This window comes from Equus caballus, chromosome 1, assembly GCF_041296265.1.
Source record: "Equus caballus isolate H_3958 breed thoroughbred chromosome 1, TB-T2T, whole genome shotgun sequence".
Classification (NCBI taxonomy): Eukaryota; Metazoa; Chordata; class Mammalia; order Perissodactyla; family Equidae; genus Equus; species Equus caballus.
In genome coordinates, this window is record NC_091684.1 from 152,539,450 (window position 1) to 152,561,239 (window position 21,790).

General features: G+C 40.2%; 1 long non-coding RNA gene and 1 pseudogene across 1 annotated transcript in view; both read left to right on the plus strand.

Moving 5' to 3' along the window:
• Positions 1 to 21,790, plus strand: part of LOC102149109 (uncharacterized) — a 43,825-nt gene that overhangs the window by 11,102 nt on the left and 10,933 nt on the right. The window lies entirely within an intron of this gene.
• On the plus strand, positions 17,516 to 18,179 carry LOC138917898 (ubiquitin-like FUBI-ribosomal protein eS30 fusion protein; annotated as a pseudogene).

A 21,790-nucleotide genomic window follows, 5' to 3' on the forward strand; every position in this document is an offset into this window, starting at 1 on the left:
TGCATCAATGTTCATAAGGGATATTGGTCTGTAGTTTTCTTTTCTTGTCACATCCTTGTCCTAGCTTCATAGAATGAGTTCAGAAGTGTTCCTTACTCTTCAGTTTTTTGGAAGAGTTTGAAGAGGATTGCTGTTCATTCTTCTTTAAATGTTTGGTAGATTCACCAGTGAAGCCGTCTGGACCTGGGCTTTTCTTTGTTGGGAGGTTTGTGATTACTGATTCAGTCTTCTTACTAATTATAAGTCTGTTCAGATTTACAATTTCTTCATGATTCGGTCTTGGTAGATTGTATGTTACTAGGAATTTATCTGTTTCTTCTGGGTTATCCAATTTGTTGGCATACAGTTGTTCATAGTATCCTCTTATAATCCTTGTTTCTGTGGCATCAGTAGTAATATCGTTTCTATCATTTCTGATTTTAGTTTTTTGGGTCTTCTCTCTTTTTTTCTTAGTCAGTCTAGCTAAGGGTTTGTTAATTTTGTTGATCATCTTGAAGAATAAAGTTTGGTTTGAATGATTTTTGTGTTGTTTTTCTATTCTCCATTGCATTTATCTCTGCTCAAATCTTTATCATTTCCTTGCTTCTGTTAGCTTTGGATTTAGTTTTCTCTTATTTTTCTAGTCCCTTGATGTGTACAGTTAGGTTATTTATTTGAAATCCTTTTTCTTTTTTAATGTATGTGTTTACAATTATAAATTTCCCTCTTGGCACTGTTTTGCTGCATCCAGTAAGTTTTGGTCTGTTGTGTTTTCATTTTCATTCATCTCAAGGTATTTTCAAATCTCCCTTGTGATTTCTCTTTGACCTCTTTGTTGTTTAAGAGTACGTTCTTTAATTCCAACACACTTCCAATTTTCTTCCTGTTATTGATTTCTTGTTTCATTCCATTGTGGTCAGAAAAGATACTTTGCATGTATGTATGATTTCAACCTTTTTAAATGTATTAAGATTTGTGTTGTGGCCTAACATATACTCTATCCCAGAGAATATTCTATCTGCACTTGAGAAGAATGTGTGTTCTGATGTTGTTGGATAGAGTGTTCCGTATCTGTCTTTTAGGTCTAATTGGTATATAGTGTTGTTCAAGGCCTCTATTTCATTATTAATCTTCTGTCTCGTTTCCTATCCATTGTTGAAAGCGAATATTGAAGTCTCCAACCACTATTGTAGCCCTGTAATTCTCCCTTCAATTTTGTCAATTTTTGTCTGTTGATAGGTGGAAGATCTAAGTGAGTGGATGGATATTCCATGTTCATGGATTGGAAAGAATCAATATCGTTAAGATTGCAATTCTCCCCAAATTGATCTGTAGATTCTGTGCAAAACTGCAGCAGCCTTTTTGGCACTAACAACCAGTCTGATCCTAAATTTTATATAGAATATCCGAAATAATTTTGACAAAGAAGAACGAAGCTAGATGACTCATAATAGCCAATTTCAAAATTTACTATAAACCTACAGTAATCAGGATAGTGTGGTACTGGGGCCAGCCCCGTGGCCAAGTGGTTAAGTTCGTATGTTCCACTTCGACGGCCCAGGGTTTGGATCCTGGGCGCAGACATGTCACTGCTCATTAGGCCATGTTGAGGCGGCATCCCCCATGCCACAACTAAAAGGACCCACAACTAAAATATACAACTATATACTGGGGGGATTTGGGGAGAAAAAAGCAAGGAAAAAAAGAAGATTGGCAACAGTTGTTAGGTGCCAATCTTTAAAAAAAAAAGATAGTGTGGTATTGGTGTAAAGATAGGCATATGTAAAATCTTACATTTATGGTCAATTGATTTTCCATGAAGTAGCCAAGACAGTTCAATGGAGAAAGGACAGTCTTTTCAACAAATGATGCTGGCATAATTTGATATCGATATGCAAAAAAAGTTAACTGAGACCTTCACCTCACACCATACACAAAAATTAATTCAAAATGAATCTTGGGGGGCTGGCTCTGTGGCTGAGTGGTTAAATTCCCACGCTCTACTTTGGTGGCCCAGAGTTTTGCTGGTTCGGATCCTGGGCACGGACGTGGCACCACTCGTCAGACCATGCTGAGGCAGTGTCCCACATTCCACAACTAGAAGGACCCACAACTAAAACATACAACTATGTACTGGGGGGATTTGGGGAGAAAATGCACAGAAAAAAAAAAAGATGATTGGCAGCAGTTGTTAGCTCAGGTGCCAATCTTTAAAAAAAAAAATGAATCTTGACTTAAATGTAAAACTATAGAAGTTTTATTTTGTATTTTAAAGTATATATTTACAAATTGTATATCTGATAAAGAACTTGTATCCAAAATATACAAAAAGTTCTTAGTAATAAGAAGACTAACAATCCAATTAAAAAATGAGGGAAGTATTTGAATGCACATTTCACCAAAGAGGATATATGAATGGCTAAAAAGCAGCTGAAAAGATGTTTGACATTATTAGTCATTAGGGAAATGCAAATTAAAACCACAATAAGATAGACTTACATACCCAACAGGGCTATAATCAAAAGGACAGACAATACCAAGTGTCAGAGAAGAGGTGGGAAAATCTTCATATATTGCTGGTAGGAGTGTAAAATGGAACAGCCACATGGTAAAACAACTTGCTAGTTTTTTTAAAAGCTAAAGAAATTTGCCATATGACCCAGAAATTCCATTACTAGGTTTTTACCCAAGGGAAATGAAAATATATGTTTACACAAAGACTTGTACAGAAATGTTCATAGCAGCATTATTCATAATAGTGAAAAGCTGGAAACAGCCCAGAAGTTCATCAACTGATGAATGGATAAACAAAATGTAGTATATCTATAAATGGACTATTTTTCAGCCATAAAAAGGAACAAAGCACTGATACGTGCTACCACATGGATAAACCTCAAAAACATTATGCTAAGTGAAAGAAGCCAGATACAAAACACTATGTGTTGCATGATTCCACGTACATGGTATCACCAGAAAAGGCAAATCTGTAGAGACAGAAATCAGATCAGTACTGCAGTTGCCTGAAACTGGAGGTAAAATTGAGGATTGACTGCAAATACACATGAGGGAACTTTATGGGGTTTTAGAAATGTTCTAAATCTAGATTATGACAATAATTATAAATTTACTCAAAATCGTTGACTGTACAGTTACAATGGGTGAGTTTTATGGTATGTAAATTATATTTCAATAAAACTATAAAAATTTTTTTTAAAGATTGGCACCTGAGCTAACATCTGTTGCCAATCTTCTTTCTTCTTCTTCTTGTCCCCCAAACCCCCAGTACATAGTTGTATATTCTAGCTATAGGTCCTCTGGTTGTGCTATAAAATTTTTTAATGAATTTCAGAAATGATTGATTCACAGTTTGCAACAGGATCTTTCTGGGCTTAGTGATCAGAGATGCATGCAGAAATGGAAAGAGAGAAATTGTTTAGAAAAATTAATACATTGAGGAGGATCTATAGGGGGTGACCAGAGAAAAACTTCAAGAGAGAGACCTTGAGAATGGCCAGAAGTTGGTCAGGAAGTTCTCCAGGCTAAGACAAGGCCTAGAAAAGGAGACATCCTTGGGAGAGTTCTGGGGACTGCTATGGTGGGGATTTAGGCAACTTTAAAGAACACAGTTCCGCTCTCATGCCCAAGGGGGCGCCAGAGGAGCAAGCCGCAGTTGTGACTAGACTTTCCAGTCCCTGATGGCAGGGCACTGTCCTGGGTTCATTCAAAACCCAACCCAGGTTCCTCAGAGACCAGGACTCTCAATTTCCTTTTATTTTCTTTCTTGGGAGGAAGAGGGAACTTGCCTGAAGGTGGTTTCCTTTTAAGTCTGAAAATGCAGCAGGGAGAGCCAAGTGCGGCCCTGTGACGGTCTCCAGGGGAAAGGCAGCAGTACAGCCAAAAGAAACTGCCCTAAGAGGAGCTTTTTCAGAACGACACATGCTATTTTCTTCCTCTCCCTCCGTGACTCAGATCCACAGTTCACACAGACTTTATCCTGTGTTTTCTTTCCTCTGCCTTGACCACTAGCCAGCAGACTGTGTCCGCAGTGTTTTCCCACTCCTGCCCCCCAGTCTGAATCAGCCTGATGAAAACATTACCTGGAAGAGATTTGTGTTTACCAGGTAAATTCCTCTACAAGAAATACCTGTGCAATGAAAATCTTACCAAGAGCCCTCCACAGCCCTGCTTATGTCCAAACTAGTTCAAGCCATAGTCAATGAAGCAAAATTCTAACCCACACCACGTATTTGGACAGTTCAGCCGGGCTTACATGTAACAGGATTTGACCTGTAATACTCTCTTTTCCCCAAGGAGCTTGAGAAATAAGTATAGGCAGAAACAGAGCCCCCTTCACAGCTGGAGAGTATTTTCCCACAGACACTTGTTTTAGAAATCCAGTTCCCAGGAAATCTCTGTGAGGACTTTCCCAATAGTCTTTCCAATCCTGGACAAGAAAGAGAGAGAAGCTCTAGATTTGATAAGCCGAGCTCTTCTCAGAAGGAAACCATGGGAATGTTCTCAATACTCAAGCAGGCCCTGATCCAGAGCATTGTAGAAAGTGATCAGAAATGACTCAAGTTAAAGGGAACAGAAGTGGCATTCCAAAGAGGTGATAGTACTGTTGAGGCCTGAGGCTATCCTAATGTGCTAATGAGAGTCGAGTCTTTAAAAATACAGTGCTTAGATCATGTGACAGAATTAATTACATCAATCCTTCTTACACACTGCTAAGAGCAAGTTGTTCCTCAAAGGGCATTATTGCTGGGGGAAGCCATTTTCTCCCTCTCCCAGCTCCATAAAACAGAAACTTCCACTTTTTCTTCAAAATTGTGAAGCGCATTTGCCTTCCTGCTTTACCCCTCTCAGTTCTCCCCAACGGAGTGATTCATCTGACTGGGGCACTGGGGAAGGCACTGAGCATGCTTGGCACCTTCTGCACCTTCTCCTGGGACTTAGCCTGCCCACCAGACAGTGCATACCAGCCTCCAGCCTCCCACACACACGTGCAGCCACCCCTGCCTCCCCAGAAGGTGCAGGGGATGAGTATTAAAAAGTCTGGTTGTAAGCCCTGACCTGTGGCTCCTCCACTTTGGCCTCACCCCATCAAAGCTGACACTTTTATCTCCATGTGTCTGACTCGTTTGTCTGTTTCTGAAAAGGTTCTGAACACAGGGTAAGAGCTGCAGTTTTATTGGCCTCTTCAAAGCCCCCAAATTAAGACTTTAAGTAGCCGGGCCACTGAAAAGTTTGAAAACCAGTGAATAACCCAAAGAAATGACTCTAGCAGGAGACTGAATTTTTACAGCATGTGCCCTTGAGCAAGGGCTGAGGGGAGCTGCCTCTTCCAGAAGAGAATGCAGCTTGAGGGGCTTGCACAGTGGGTAGTGAGGGGTGAAGAGACAGCTTCCCAGGATCCCGGAGTGGGGAGACCAGCGTCACTGCCAGATTCCTTCTTGTCTGAAGTGTGAAGTGGTGGCAGGAGCCCAGAACTGGGACCCAGAAAACTTGTGTTGAAGTCCCAGATGTGCAGCCTTTACCCTTTTGAACCTTGGTTTCCTTATTCATAAATTAGCATAAATATTATTCCCGCTCACCCTGTAGGGTTACTGTAAGAATCACATTACATCGTGTATATGAATGTTCACATCATGGGAAAGCACAATAGAAATATAAGATTGTATGAAAAAAAAAAAATGATGGGGCCAGCTGGTGGTGCAGCAGTTAAGTGTGTACCCTCTGCTTCAGTGGCTCAGGGTTCACTGGTTCGGATCCCGGGTACAGACATGGCACCGCTTGGCAAACCATGCTGTGGTAGGCGTCCCACATATAAAGTAGAGGAAGATGGGCACGGATGTTAGCTCAGGGCTAGTCTTCCTCAGCAAAAAGAGGAGGATTGGTGGCAGATGTTAGCACAGGGCTAATCTTCCTCAAAAAAAAAAAAAAAAACAACGGTGAGGAGAAGGTACTTGAAGATATTTTTGGGTGGAAGTCCTGGATATTTTCTATTTGCTCCTCCAGATCCCCTCTCCCCTCTGATCTGTGTGCTGGAGGCTGAACTTTCTGAGCTGCCTCAATGGGCCCGCTAGCCTTTTGGCTGCTGGTTGAATTTAATCAGGGAGGAGCAAAGAGGGGATTGGAGAGGGGGGCTGTTCGGCTGATTGGATTAGATTTCCTCGGTATCCTTCATGCCGGGTCTCCTCAGGTTGGCTGCACCTCTCCAAGAGGGCACAGCTTGAGTCAAACTGCCTTCTCCATACAGTTTTCTCCCCAGACCCAGCAGCGTTGCCATCCCCAGGGAATTTGTGAAAAATATAAGTTTTCTAGTCCTACCCTAAACTTCCTGAAGCAGAAATCCGGGGTGAGGCCCAGCAATCTCTGTTTTAACAAGCGCCCCAGGTGATTCTGATGCATACAAAGTGTGAGAACCACTGCTGTTACTAATACTCCCTTTCCTTTGCTCACAGCTACTAACCCTGGGATGCTGTCTCTTGTTGTTTCTCCCAGAACCCTGTTTACCTTTGTAAATAGTCCTTTTATTAGTATTATTTCCTCAAATTACTCATTTTGAGTGTCCATCATTTCCTGCAGGACCTTAACATCATCTACTAGGAGCTTCTTGGAATCTGAAAAATAAGACAACTAATTGTTTTGTATTCCTGTGAAAAGGACAAGCCCACTGACCAAGATGAAAGAAAAAAACCTGCCAATGGGCTTGCCAAATAAGGAGATCAAGTTACTGATCATCCCAAAATCCTGAAGGCAAAAGCTTGCAGTGGGTCGCTGTGTTTCAGGAAATGTCTCCATTTGGTAAACTAAGAAATGATGTAACATCCTTGTGAGACATATGACTAAAATCTGAGGTTTTTGTGTGGGCATCAGCTGTAACGTTGGTTTCTACCAAGGACTTTAGTCTGAAGTGGGAAAATGCTAAAATAAGTTGCTACTTGGAAAAGGAAGCTGCTAGTATTTCTTTCCTTTGGCTAAAGCCAAAACTATAGACAGCTAAATTCATACCATTTATTTCTCAACCAATATGAAAGTTGTTTGGGCCAAGATACAACATTTGAGCAGCTGTAGAGAATAAACAAGTTCACAGGGTCAGTCTGACTACAGTGTATAATACCTAAGACAAAAAGAGACTGTTTCTAGGTGTTTGTTTCCTCAGGTCTCTTGTCACAGGGACTCTCCTTGTTTCCAGGGCATAAAGCTGAGGCAGAAATATCCAACAGAGGTCAGGAAGGGAGCCTAGAGTAAGCCGAGAAGCTCCACTCCAGCAGCGCATTTCCTTTGTAAACGTGAAGCTTAGGAAGCCTGGAGTCAGGGTAAGAAAGAGGCGTCAGGAAACCTTAGCCCAAAGTGCTAAACTAACCCACGATTTTCTTGCCTTCATGGACTGAATTTATTGCTTTTGCTACAAATGAAGAAACTTTTCAAAGTTTCAAAGTAGCATCTCTTATTTGTGTATTACGATTTGTTAATTTAACCAGTAAGAGCTAGACCCTGAAAAATGGTGAGGCAGGCCAAGCTTTTCTTCAAATTTTTCTTTAATTCACTTTTTTAAAACAATTCTCCCATCTGCCCCCACACACAAACGTACACACAGATCCATGGTATCCTCAAGCTGTAACCTATCTGTTCATGACCCACCACTTGAACAACCTTCCCAGGTTTTCCACTCTTTGAACTTTTCTAGAGCACACTCAGAATTCCTCAGGGCTGATTGCTGATGTGATTATCTAACTAACCCTGGTGGGCAGTGGCTTCTGCTAGTAACCCTCTTGCCTAAGGCAGCCCACTAGAGTGGACCCGTCTCAGGGACAGAAGGCCTTGCCACTTAGTAGCTGTGTTATTTGGGGAAAGTTACAAAGAAAGATACAAAGAATCATAGAATGTTGGGGTTGAAAGGGACCGATGCTTAATATTCTAACACCTTACCAAGGTGTTCTCCACTTTTTATTTAATCTTCTACTGAAAATAATTTCAACCACTTGTTGAGCACCTCCTATGGGCCAAGGCCTCTGCTAAGCACGTTGTGTACATTATCACAAATCCTGAAAGTAACCTCGCAAGGTAGTTAGCACTAGCCCCATTTTACAAATGTGGAACTGAGACTCGATAAGGTGACATAGTTAGTCCAAGTAAGTGGCAGAGCCAGGGCTCATACCCAATTACAGTTGGCTCAGAAGTCAGTGCTCATTCTACTTGACTGTGATCTCCTGAAAGATCCCATTCTAAGCCTACAACTGAAGCATCCTTTATGGTAAGCTGGATTCTGGCCTCCTCTACCTCCCACCCACCACCACCTCCAAGTTCTACCCCTCTGAGTATGACAAGCAAAGTTGGCTTCCTCTTCCACATGCCACTTCTTGAGATATTTGAAGACTACATACTACTTTGACCAAACTGAAAATATTCAACCCTTCCTCCTATGAAGGTTTCAAGTCCCTTCACTGTCCTGCTGATTCCTCTTCAGTTTGTCTATGTCCCATAAATCAACAAAAACAAAAACCTGAAGCTTAACATATATACAGAAAACTGCACAAATTCTAAATATACAGTACAGTTAATTTTTATGAAGTGAACACTACTTGACCAAGAAACAGAAGCATTACCAGAACCCTAGAAGCCCATGCTATCCCATCTCTGCCTCCGCCAGAGGTAGCCACTATCCTGACTTTTCTTTTTTTTTGAGGCAGATTGGCCCTGAGCTAACATCTGTGCCCATCTTCCTCTACTTTATATGTGGGATGCCTACCACAGCATGGCTTGACAAGCGGTGCATAGGTCCACACCCGGGATCTGAACCAATGAACCCCGGGCCGCCAAAGCAGAATGTGTGAATTTAACCGCTGCACCACCAGGCTGGTCCTACCCTGATTTTTAACACATGGATTATATAGAGGGAAGCACACAGTCTACATCCTTTTGTGTCTGGCTTCCTTTGCTCAACATTGTGAGAGTTCCATGTCATATTGTGTGGAGCTGTAGTTTGTTCATTCTCATTGCTTTCTGTGTACTTTTTAGAAAAATTGTCATAAAATATCCATAGCATAAAATTACCATCTTAACCATTTTTAAGCATACAGTTCAGTGGTATTAAGTCCATTCACAATGTTGTGCAACCATCACCACCATCCATCTCCAGAACTTCTTCATCTTCCTAAACTGAAACTCTGTACCCATTAAACAATAACTCCCCAACTGCCCTTCCCCCAGCCTCTGGCAAACACCATTTTACTTTCTGTCTCAATGCATTTGACCACTTTAGATACCTCATGTAAGTGGAATCGTATAATATTTGCCATTTTGTGACCAGCTTATTTCACTTAGCATAATGTCCTCAAGGTTCATTCATATCGTAACTTGTATCAGAATTTCCTTCCTTTGTAAAGCTAAATAATATTCCATTGTATGGATATACCACATTTGTTTATTCTGTGTGCTTTTTAAAATGTGTTGCCTTAAATGGGACCTAGTGTCCCCAGAGGGTCTAGTGTGAGCCAGTCCTTTGCACTGCTCTACCAGCTGCACTCCCACATTCTTCTTCACTTGCTTCTGTGTCTGGCTTCCCTCTATACAGAGTGTTCCTTGTGCCTTATCCATCTTTGCTTCCCCAGTACCTAGCTCTGAGTAGAAATTCAGTGAACAATACTGTTATTATACAAATGAATAAAAGTATAACTGCCCTGTGAGTTCCTCTCTCTTTACCTCTCTGAATGTCAGTTTCCTCATTCTTGAAATTGAACTTGAAATGAAGCTTTTGTTTCTCAAGTTTTTGTCGAAACATCGATTTCTCAAGTCTTGCCTACCTTAGCATCTCTGATTTTTTGACACACTTGCACTTAACAAGGCTATTCAGTGACCTATTCCAAGGGTTTAACTAACAAAAACAATAATAGTAATTTTTAAAACTACACTTGTGTGTCCCACTTTATGTAATTTCAGCTTATCCCCTTGTAACTCTGTAAAGTAATGTGAGAATTTAAAGCTCTGTCAGAGATGCTTCTGGACAAGGAGACAGACTTGCAAAGTGGGGCATTGAGGTGGTCTCCATGAGGAAGAAGTTGGCCAACCTAATTTCTCCGAATTGACAAACTTCCCCACCCCCAGGGGGTGGGGCTGGAAGGAAGCTGCAATTCCCAACCAAGTCACTAGTTGGCCACTTAACTGCACCCAGAGGGGACAGATGGGAAAACAACTCCAGCCCCACAGCCAGGATGGTCCCAGAGTGGCAGTAAATCAAATTAGGCTTTTTCTAGGAACCTTTCCAGACATAAAATGGTTAGGAGGCACTGGGTGTTCTGAAATACACTATGACTGGCATTAGGCTTAAACTGCTGCTTGCTGTGTTCCTGGATAAATTAAAATGTGACCATAATATTTTATCCTCCATCTTGTGACTTCTGGAACTTATTCTCTCCTCTTTTCCTTCTCCCTCATCCATTAGAATTTACGAGAGAAACACAAAGCCAAATTTTGATGGGCCCAAGATTGAAACACACTGACTCAAAATGTCTCAAGGGACAGTAAGTTTACGAGCACATCAGTAGCTATCCAGCTGGAATTTTTAAAGGAGACAGAGCTGACTGTCTTATGAAAGAGAACACTCACACATATTTCAAGAACGTTAGGAAACTTTTGTTTCAGATCAGATCAAGATCCATACAAATAAATGTTCTCTCCTTTACAATTGCTGCTACTAAAGTGACATATATGCCTCCAGGTATTTTTTCCTAAGTACATACCAGCATATGTTTCTTCTTTATAAAAAGAAAAACTAACACTTTCAAATAATCTTCAAAATTTTATTATAAAAAGAACTGTTGATTAAACTATGACACCTAACTGTTAACCTCACTCCACATTCTATTCTCTTACTTTGAATATTCATGGGTTTTGGTAAAGTTGTGTTCAATTATTTCTTATTTTATCTTTTTTTTTTTCTTTTTTGTACCCAGAGCCGATTTTTTTTTTTATTAAGATTATGATAGATTACAACCTTGTGAGATTTCAGTTGTACATTATTGTTAGTAATGTTGTGGGTACACCACTTCACCCTTTGTGCCCTCCCCCCACCCCCCCTTTTCCCTGGTAACCACCCATCGGTTCTCCGTGTCTGTATGTTAACTTCCACCTATAAGTGGGGTCATATAGAGTTCGTCTTTCTCTGTCTGGCTTATTTCGCTTAACGTAATACCCTCAAGGTCCATCCATGTTGATGCGAATGGAACAATTTGGTCCTTTTTTATGGCTGAGTAGTATTCCATTGTGTATATATTACCATATCTTCTTTATCCAGTCGTCAGTTTCTGGGCATTTAGGTTGGTTCCACATCTTGGCTATTGTAAATAATGCTGCGATGAACATAGGGGTGTATGGGATTCTTGGGATTGCTGATTTCAGGTTCTTAGGATAGATACCCAGTAGTGGGATAGCTGGGTCATAGGGTATTTCTATTTTTAACTTTTTGAGAAATCTCCATACTGTTTTCCATAGTGGCTGCACTAGTTTACATTCCCACCAACAGTGTATGAGGGTTCCTTTTTCTCCACAACCTCTCCAACATTTGTCACTTTTGGTTTTGGATATTTTTGCCAATCTAACAGGTGTAAGGTGATATCTTAGTGTAGTTTTGATTTGCATTTCCCTGATGATTAGCGATGATGAACATCTTTTCATGTGTCTATTGGCCATACTTATATCTTCTTTGGAGAAATGTCTGTTCATGTCCTCTGCCCATTTTTTGATCGGGTTGTTTGTTTTTTTGTTGTTAAGCTGTGTGAGTTCTTTGTATATTATGGATATTAATCCTGTGTCGGATAAGTAGCTTGTAAATATTTTTTCCCAATTAGTGGGCTGTTTTTTTGTTTCAATCCTGTCTTCCCTTGCTTTGAAGAAACTCTTTAGTCTGATGAAGTCCCATTTGTTTATTCTTTCTATTGTTTCCCTCATCTGAGGAGTTATAGTGTCCGAAAAGATTCTTTTGAAACTGATGTCAAAGAGTGTACTGCCTATATTCTCTTCTAGAAGGCTTATTGTTTCAGGCCTAATCTTTAAGTCTTTGATCCATTTTGAGTTTATTTTTGTGAATGGTGAAAAAGAATGGTTGATTTTCATTCTTTTACATGTGGCTGTCCAGTTTTCCCAGCACCATTTGTTGAAGAGACTTTCTTTCCTCCATTGTAGGCCCTCAGCTCCTTTGTCGAAGATTAGCTGTCCATAGATGTGTGGTTTTATCTCTGGGCTTTCAATTCTGTTCCATTGATCTGTGCACCTGTTTTTGTACCAGTACCATGCTGTTTTGATCACTGTAGCTTTGTAGTATGTTTTGAAATCGGGGATTGTGATGACTCCGGCTTTGTTTTTCTTACTCAGGATTGCTTTAGCAATTCGTGGTCTTTTGCTGCCCCATATGAATTTTAGGATTCTTTGTTCAATTTCTGTAAAGAATGTCCTTGGGACTTATTTTATCTTTTAAAAATAATCTGTATTAATTTATTTTGGCCTGCTTCTGAATCCATAAGTATTACTGGCATTTCTTCTATAAAAGTATTTTAGCCAATTCCTACCAACTTTCTCTATTCTTTTGAATTGCAAATTTGATTACTGAACCTAGGTTATATTTTTTAGACTGATTTCTAACTTTTGAAACATATGTTGCTCCATTTTATTATTGTTGCTTCCTTGGTTTCAAGCACTGTGAACTTGGTCAAGTAGTGTTCACTTGGTAAAAATTAATGGCACTGTATACTGAGAATTTGTGTAGTTTTCTGTATGTATATTAATCTTCAGATTGATTTATAACTTTTATATGGCAGGCCCTGGCTCTGCCACTTACTTGGACAAATTATGTCACTGTATCGAGTCTCATCCCACATTTGTAAAATGGGGCTAGTGCTAACTACCTTGCAAGGTTACTTTCAGGATTTGTGATAACGTACTGAACATGCTTAGCACAGGCCTTGGCCCATAGGAGGTGCTCAACAAGTGGTTGAAATTATTTTCAGTAGATTAGGTAGGATTAGTACACTTTACTGTTCTTCATTCTATTATGTTCATGGAAGTTCTGTGACTTCCCTTTTTTATTCGTTCTTTACCATTTGTAATGCCCCATGGGTTAAAAGGAGACAGAAAATCAGAGATGAAATAATAAATAAATAAATAGCTGCTTGGGAGACCACAGAGAACAACTTCAGCCTACACTTAGCATTATATAAGGATAAAATGAAATAATGAATGTGAAAGCCCTTTGAAAAATATAAAAGAATGCCATGCAGATGTAATATTTGGCTTGACTTCAAGTAGAAACCAAGAACTGCTGAAATAATGGCTCCTTAGGATTTACCAAATGCCTGGGGTCAAATATCTGAGGAAAGAGCTTGAGACACATAACTACTCTACATTGTTTACTTACAAGTGTTCTGACTACTATTGTGACTTAACATATTTTAGTAGCAGAGCGATGGGAGAATGCATTATTTTACAGTAACCTAGAGATTCCAACAAATATCAGGGACATAAATCAGCACGAAGTCTTAAAAGTGGCTAGTCTGACAAGAAGGAGCCAGTGTAATGTGGCTTTTCTATTAGCTTGGCTATAAAGTTGGCTATTAACTTAGCACTTAATTGGATCCTCCTACAGTGGATTGATAAAAGCATTCAGTCCTGCAGGCTAGAGAACATGTTGTACCTGTTGAATAGTGTTTAAGGTACTTTAAAAGTCTGGTTATAATTGAGGAATGACTAAACACGACTTTCTTATATCGGACTTTTAGAGGTGGTAGGCATGGTGTCTGCTTACACAGAATTGTGTCTGCAGTACTGTGTCTGAATCCTAGCACCACCATTTACAAGCTGCAAGACTTTGGTCATATATTTTAGCGTTCATGACCCTCAGTTTCTTCATCTGTGTAATGAGGGTAACATTATCTGTCCTCTTACTTCATGGAATTATAAAAATTGTTAGATCGTGCACAGAAAAGAGCTTTGGAGACTTAAGCACTATACATACGTTGGTTACAATTACCAAATGTAACCGTCATATTTAGCAATGAGGAAACCAAGGCCCAGAGACTCTAAATGATGTGGCTGAGGACCTATGGTGGCAGAGTTCGATCCAGAACACAGAACGCCAAGGCCTCTTTTCTTTGCGGTATATCAATCAGTACTGTTTTTTGACATTTTATATAAACTAAGGTCTCCATCCATGACTCATTTACATACAATTTATTACCCAGCTATAAAAGTTCATTAAAATTTAACTTCAAGTTTGTTAGCAGCTCGATTGAATCATCATGTCTATGTAGATGCAGTGCTGAACTTCCAGCTAAAAGTACAACTAGGCTAGTCGCTAAAGGAAAAAGGTTTTTGTTTTCACTTTGCATGTCAGTGCTTGACTTAAAACTTCTGTTTTTATAAGAGAGTCACATGAGATAATCTAAACTCTAAATCTAGTTATGAGGAAGAATCTACAAAACAAATTCAAACTTTGTATGAAAGCCAAAACTTTCATTATACTTTCATAGACTTCGTAAAATAACTCTTTTCACCTTCATCCTAACGTGTATTTCAAACCTGTAGTTTTGCCATTAACCTAAAAAGGACCAGTTGTGGCCTCAAAGATATCTTATTCTAATATTATTTTTGTCTCAATAGATTCATTTATCAATAATATGTCTGTGAAAATAGCATTATATCTAAAGGCACTTTTTGGTTTTAAATAAGGCTATTCTGAGTTTTCCCTCATACTTAAAATTTATGATGGATTTAGACTAAATAATGTCTAAAATTTGCTTACAACTCTAAGTTCTTATGATCTAGAATTCAGAATTATAAGAAGAAACTAGATCAATATTTATTTTTCCAGCTATAGTCACATGGCCATTTGAGGCTAGTTTCTTTTCCATAGAAAAAAATACATAGGGGCATATTCAACCTTGGGACCTTATTAAAGAATGTTTCTCAAAGTCTTTGTGAGTTTACAGTAGTTTAATTTTACAGTGTTGTACAATGGAGAATGTGTGGAATTTAAATCTAAAGATTTGGGCTCATGTCCAGGCTGATCTTGAGCAAGATATTAAGCCTCTCTAAATCTCAGTTTTTTAATCTTTTAAATGAGGTTGTTTCAACAGGATGCCCAGAACTTGTAAGATTTTTTAAGGGCTGGGAGCGAGGGTTGGCAGGAGACTGAAGAATCTAGAAAAGCTATTTTTTCAAAGCTAGAGAGTTTTTCAGTCTAGAAAGAGGTGAAAACTTGACTATTCCTTGTTGTCCCCCTTTGCTCTGGTGAAATGCCCCACTGAGCCCTTTACAAAAAGTGAAACTCGTAGCCCCCCTGGGTCGTGGAAAGCACTTTGGGGAAACCTAAATGCAGAGAGAACTTGGCTAGATATTCTCATTGCTCACACAGTTGTTAGCTTCTGAGCCTGTGCTTTATCTCTGCCCACTTTGTCACTTTTGAGGTGGGAGCAATGTCTCTTTTCTCTCCATACGAATCTAAATGGATTAGGGCAGCCCTGTTGCTTGTACAGGTACAGGTCCTAGGTACAACTAGGTAATGTGTATTCTTGCCAGGTAAGGTGCTATCCAGAAATCCAAAGCTGAGGCCCTGAAGACAGCAGGTGTTCGTATCTAGAAAGTGGGGACAATGAAACTTACCTTGGAATGTGGTTGTGGGAATTAAGTGAGCTAGTGTATGGAAGGCTCCTGGCACATAACAGATAATAAATGGTAGCTATCCTGAATAAGCTGTAGGGCAGCAGAATTTGCCACCCCGAAATGTGTCTCTTTGGCTTCAGGATTATTTTGGGCTGATTATTTTTAAGAAACAAAAGGCTCAGGAAGAAACTTTGACCTTCTTCATAAGTGCCTGAAAGAATTGAAGATAGAAGGCCTATTCCAGGAAGGAGCTATCACCATAGATAACTATAGTATAATATGAACTAGGTGTGGTAGACAGGGAGGAGCCTAGCAAGGCCCATTTGATCAAAGTCCTCTCTGTGTCCTACTGTCTCTAGTTGGCTCAACAAATATTTGTTTACCAAACATTAACTCTTTTCATCTTCCTGTGAATTGCCTCCTTTTTTGAAGGCCCAGACCCCTGCCCTCTTCTCCTTAGTCCAGAATGACATACAGTCATATGTCGCTTAGTGACAGAGAAACATTCTGAGAAATATGTCGTTAGGTGATTTCATCATTATGTGAACATCATAGAGTGCGTTTACACAAACCTAGATAGTGTAGCCTACTACAAACCTAGGCTATAAGGTATAGCTGTTGCTCCTAGGCTACAAACCTGTTCAACATGTTACTGTACTGAATACTGCAGGCAGTTGTAATACAATGTTAAGTATTTGTCTATCTAAACATATCTAAACATAGAAAAGGTACAGTAAAAATAAGATATAAAAGAAAAAATGGTACCCTTATGTTGGGTACTTACCATGAGTGGACCTCGCAGGACTGGAAGTTGCTCTGGGTGAGTCAGTGAGTGAGTGGTGAGTGAATATGAAGGCCTAGGATGTTACTGCACACTGCTGTACACTTTATCAACATTGTAGACGGCTACACTAAATTTATTTAAAATATTTTTATTTCTTCAATAATAAATTAACCTTAGCTTATTGTGACTTTTTTACTTTGTAAACATTTAAGTTTTTTAACTATTTGATGCTTTTGTAATAACACTGTAAAACACAAACACATTGTACAGCTGTACAAAAATATTTTTCCTTTATATCTCTACTCTATAAGCTTTTTTCTATTTTTAAAATTTTTAATGTTTTTTTTTACTTTTTAGACTTTTTTCTTCAAAACACACATTAGTCTAGGCCTACACAGGGTCAGGATCATCTATATCACTGTCTTCCCCCTCCACATCTTGTCCCACCAAAAGGTCTTCAGGAGCAATAACACGGATGGAGGTGTCGTCTCCTATGATAGCAACGCCTTCTGGAATACCTCCTGAAGGACCTGCCTGAGGCTCTTCTTAAGGAGGTATCACTCTTTTCAGAAATATGCCCATGGTGGTTTGCTTGGCTTGTTTCTTTTTTTCATCATAGATTTATTTGTAAGCAGATAATGTACTATGAGTGTTCCTCTCTATTCATGAAAACCTTTCAGTGTTGGGGTCCATGTTTTCAAACTCTTTGAGGAGCTCCTTGAGATCTGCAAAAGCTTCTGTTAAACCCTTCACTGTGAATTTTCTTGGGGGTTCTTCTTTTTCTTCTGCTGAAGTTTCCTTTTCTCTTGCCTCTTCTTCAGCTATATGTTCCTGTTCCAGTCCTCCAACAGCTCCTCATTAGTCAATTCCTCAGGAACCACCTCTAGGAACTCCTTAATGTCATCCTCATCCATACCCAGGTTAAAATTGTTTGCCATCTCAACCACATCCTTGTTGATTTTTGCAACCTCTTCGTTCTTGGCAAATTCTTTGAAGTCATGGACAAACCTCTTGAGTGTCTTCTTCCAGATGCCGTTCATACACTCCTTGGTGACATTACCCCAAGCTCAATCAAGGTTCTTGATTCAGTCATAGATGTTGTCATCCTTTCATGATTGCATCACTGTCTTAGTGTCTTCCTCAGTTGCAAGAATAGCCTGGGCAAAGATCCTCCTCAGGTAGTAGGCCTTAAAAGCTGCTGTAGAGTGATGTGGCATGCAGCAGGCAATGAGGACATGTGTGCCCTCATTCCGTCCTCTTTCTCAACTCCATCTTCAAGGTAGCAGCAGCAGTGGCCATGGTTCAGTCACCGACATGCAGCTCCTTGTCCGCGCCCAGGAGCTCCACACCATTGAGGTGACCAGCCAGGAGATGGTTGCGTAAGGCTCATGTAGCCTCGCTGCAGGGCATCACTCCAGAAGATCAAGTCAGGCTCCTGGCAGGCATGCCCCTAGAGGATGAGGCTGTCAGTGTGGGGTGGAGGCAGCTCTGACCACTCTGGAAGTAGCCACCTGCATGCTTGGAGGTGAAGTCCATGGTTCCCTGGCCACTGCTGGGAAAGTAAGAGGTCAGACTCCAAAGGTGGCCAAACAGGAGGAAAAAAAGGAGACAGGTCAAGCCAAGCAGTGGATGCAGTACAACCGACACTTTGTCAACATTGTGCCCACCTTTGGCAAAAAGAAGGGCCCCAATGCCAACTCTTAAGTCCTTTGTAATCCTGGCTTTCTCTAATAAAGCCACTTAACCCAGTCAAAAAAAAGCTGCTGTAACTCCTTCATCATACCAAAGAGGTGGTATTTGGAGGGATAAATACCACTGTGATATTGAGATGAAGATCAGCAATAAAAGGAGAATGTCCAGGAGCATTATCAATAATAAGCAAAATCTTGAAAGGTATGTTACTCTCCAAAGAGTATTTCTCCATTTCAGTGGCATAACAATTCAGGAGGGCACCTTGGAAGAGGAGCTGGGTCATCCATGACTTCTTATTGCTCCTGTAGTACACTGGTAGTGTGCTTACTGATATGCTTGAGGGCCCTGGAGTTCTCACTGTGCCAGATCACAAAAGGTTTCAATTTGTAGCCTGCAACATTGCTCCCAAGCAAGGCTGTTATCCTGTTCTTAAAAGCCTTGAAAGCTAGCATTGACTTGGCCTCCTTATGGATAAAAGTCCTTTCAGGCATCCATTTCCAGAATAGGAAGGTTTCATCCATATTAAATATTTGCTCTGGCTAGTAATTTTCCTCCACAATCAGCTTAACTAGAGTTCCCAAAAATTTCTCAGCTGCCTTCACATCAGCACTCACAGATTCACCACTCATTTCACGTTATGTAATGAATAATGATTCTAGAACATTTAAACTAGCCAGAGCTAGCAGCAAGTTCAACATTGTAGTCAGGTCCAGCCTTTTCTTTCAACATTGCAAACAAACTTTTTGCTTTGGCAGTGATCAACACGGTGCTAAGAGGGATACGCTTCTCTGTCTGGTCTTCAAGCCAGGTCATTAAAAGTTTCTCCTGATATAGTTTCTGTCTGATATAGGCCTTTTTCCGATTTTTATTAGTCTTGTTGCCTTCAATGAAGCAGATACTTTAACAGCTTCTGTCACTTTGTTCTTGTTCTCAAGATCATAGCTGGATCTTGGTGGAATGGTGGAACGAGACATGCCTGACTGGCAAGCAATAACCATCACCGATTTTCCACCTTCATAGTCCTTAATCACTTTTAATTTTATTTGCAGGTTATTCACTCAATGTGGCCTCTTACTGGCAACGTTAGCAGTGGATTTTGTACATTTAGGGGCCATGATGAACAAAACAACACAAGATTAAATCTAATATAAGAGAAAACAATGCAATCAAGAGATGTGGTAAACATGAGACGTGTGAGGCTGCTGCTGGCATAACACGGCATACTGTTTTACAGTAAATTTTTTTTAATATAAGTAGAAAATGTACCCTCTAAAATAACCATAAAAAGTATAGTATAGTAATACATAAACCAGTAACATAGTTGTTTGTTATCATTATCAAGTATTATGTACTGCACATAATTGTATGTGCTATACTTTTATACAATTGGCAGTGCAGTAGGTTTGTTTACACCAATATCACCACAAACACGTGTAATGCATTGTGCTATGACGTTAAGGTGACTATACTGTCACTAGGTGATAGGAATTTCTCAGCTTCATTATAATCTTATGGGACACCATCATGTATGCGGTCTGTCATTGACCAAAATGTCGTATGCGGCACATGACTGTATATACCTCATTTTCCCTGACTGCCTTTGGAATTTTTAACACTTATGTGAATTCCCCATTCGTACACATTAAATTTGATTTTCTCCTGTTCACCTGCCTTATGTCATTTTAATTGTTCAACCAGCCATAAGAACCAAGAGGGAAAGGGGGGAAATTTTCCCCTCCTCATAATGCCCAATATTGTTTTCCCAAGTTCTACCATGGTCTCTTCCTCTGGCAGACATCAGAGGAGGTGGCAAAAATCAGGACAGCACTCAGTGGGCAGCCCTACACAAGTGCTGACCTGTATGGCCCCACCCTACCCCTGGGACACGCACCTACAAACCTTGGGCAGGGCTCTGAGTGGCAGATGGATGGGGTTAATAGCAGTGAGAACCAAAAGCAATCTGTACACCTAGCATCCTCCTGAGGCTGGCCCAGGGAGACATGTGACCTGCAGTTCAGCAGAAACGTAGGCAGGGAAAATGCTCAGTCCCTAGTTTAGATAGGCTTGCATTTACTTACTGAAGCTTTGAACAGAAAAGATGCAGCAACGTAAGACAAAGGGACACTGCTGTCAGGAAGTATGCCCAGGACAGTGCTATCTTGATGCTCTCTGATTGTTTTACCTCCAGTAAATATTCTGCCCTTTAACTAAATGACAACTAGAGTAGGAACATGAAGACAATGCTGAGAGCCATCTTCCAAGGGTTTAATAGATGTGAGTCATGAGAGAATTGGGGTAATGGGAGTACATGGAAGTTTCCTCTGATTATTCATATAAGGAAAGAGTAAGTAAGTTGACTTGCAGAGTAAAAAGGGGCAGCAGGTGTGAACTAGCAATCTAGGGGAGGGGGTAATGTGATGGACTAGCCAGGCAGCATGGAGGGCCATAGGATGTCCATGATCTCCAATTTAAATTGAGTCCAGTTGGCACGGTTGTATGTTTTCCTCAATGCTTTTAAGTGTGAAGAAGGTAGAGCTGGTTTTAATTAGAGTCAGGATTTTGCCAGGCAAGTACTATGACAGGAAAGAGGGGAAGGAAATTGGGAGTGTATGCAAGGACCATGAATAGAAGTTGGGTAAGGAGGAAAGTAAGGACACAGTGGGCATGAGGGGTGATGAAAGGTGTCAGGGTTGATGCAATGGATTCTAGGTCCTAGCAGGGTAGAGGAAATTCTTTAAGAAACTCTTGGCATTACAAATCTTTTTTTTTTATTTTTTTAGGTGTTTAAGAGTGGGACATTTCCTTGCTATCTTCCCGCTTTACCTTCTTTATTCCCACTTTTTTTCTGCTCCTTTCCATGTTTAAATAGTAAGTTCATGAGGTGTTGCTACTTGCTTTGCGGAGAAAGAGAGAGAGAAAGAGAAAGAAACATCCCTCCCAGGGCAGATTCTTGTACTTCTGGCAAAGAAGGAGTTAAATGGTGTTATTTGGAAGTTCTTTAACATTATCCAGATTTGGCTTAGAGATAGGATTATGCTTATGTCCTTTATTTCTCTCCTTAATTTACAAAGAACTCTCTTATCTCAGACATTCTGGTGCTTTGTTGGAATTTTCTGAGTAATGCAGCCGATTACAGAGCAATTTTTTGGGAGAGCTGAAATCTGACCCTTAAATTGGGGCAGGATTCCAGCAAAATAGAGGCCTCCTGGCCAGAGCTTCTGTTCAGGTTCCTAACTGTAACACACTTCTCATCAGATTGGCTGCAAGAAATCAGATAACACAGGCCATTCTATCAGTTTGTTGTGCTGGTCTTTCACCTACCTGAAAACTGTCTTAAAATGATTGTTTTCCAAATGCAATGACACAGCAGTCTGTTTTCTAGAGACCTTATGTTCAATAATGCTCCTTGCTCAGAATGTTTACCCTAGTGATTCCGGAGGTGATTTAAGGTAGAATGAGCAATTTTCAAAGGCACAGAAAGGATGGAGAATAATAGAATGCACGAGATTTTGAAATCACGAGAAGTGAAAATGACCCCCTAATATGTCCACCATCTTTGCCTTGCTGGAAGGGGCCTTGAATGGTTGGTCTCCCTGTCCATCTTTCTGCCCCTACACGGGACTGCAATGAAGCTGTTCTAGAAAGAGAGCTTTCTGACCACTTAGAAATCAGGTCTAA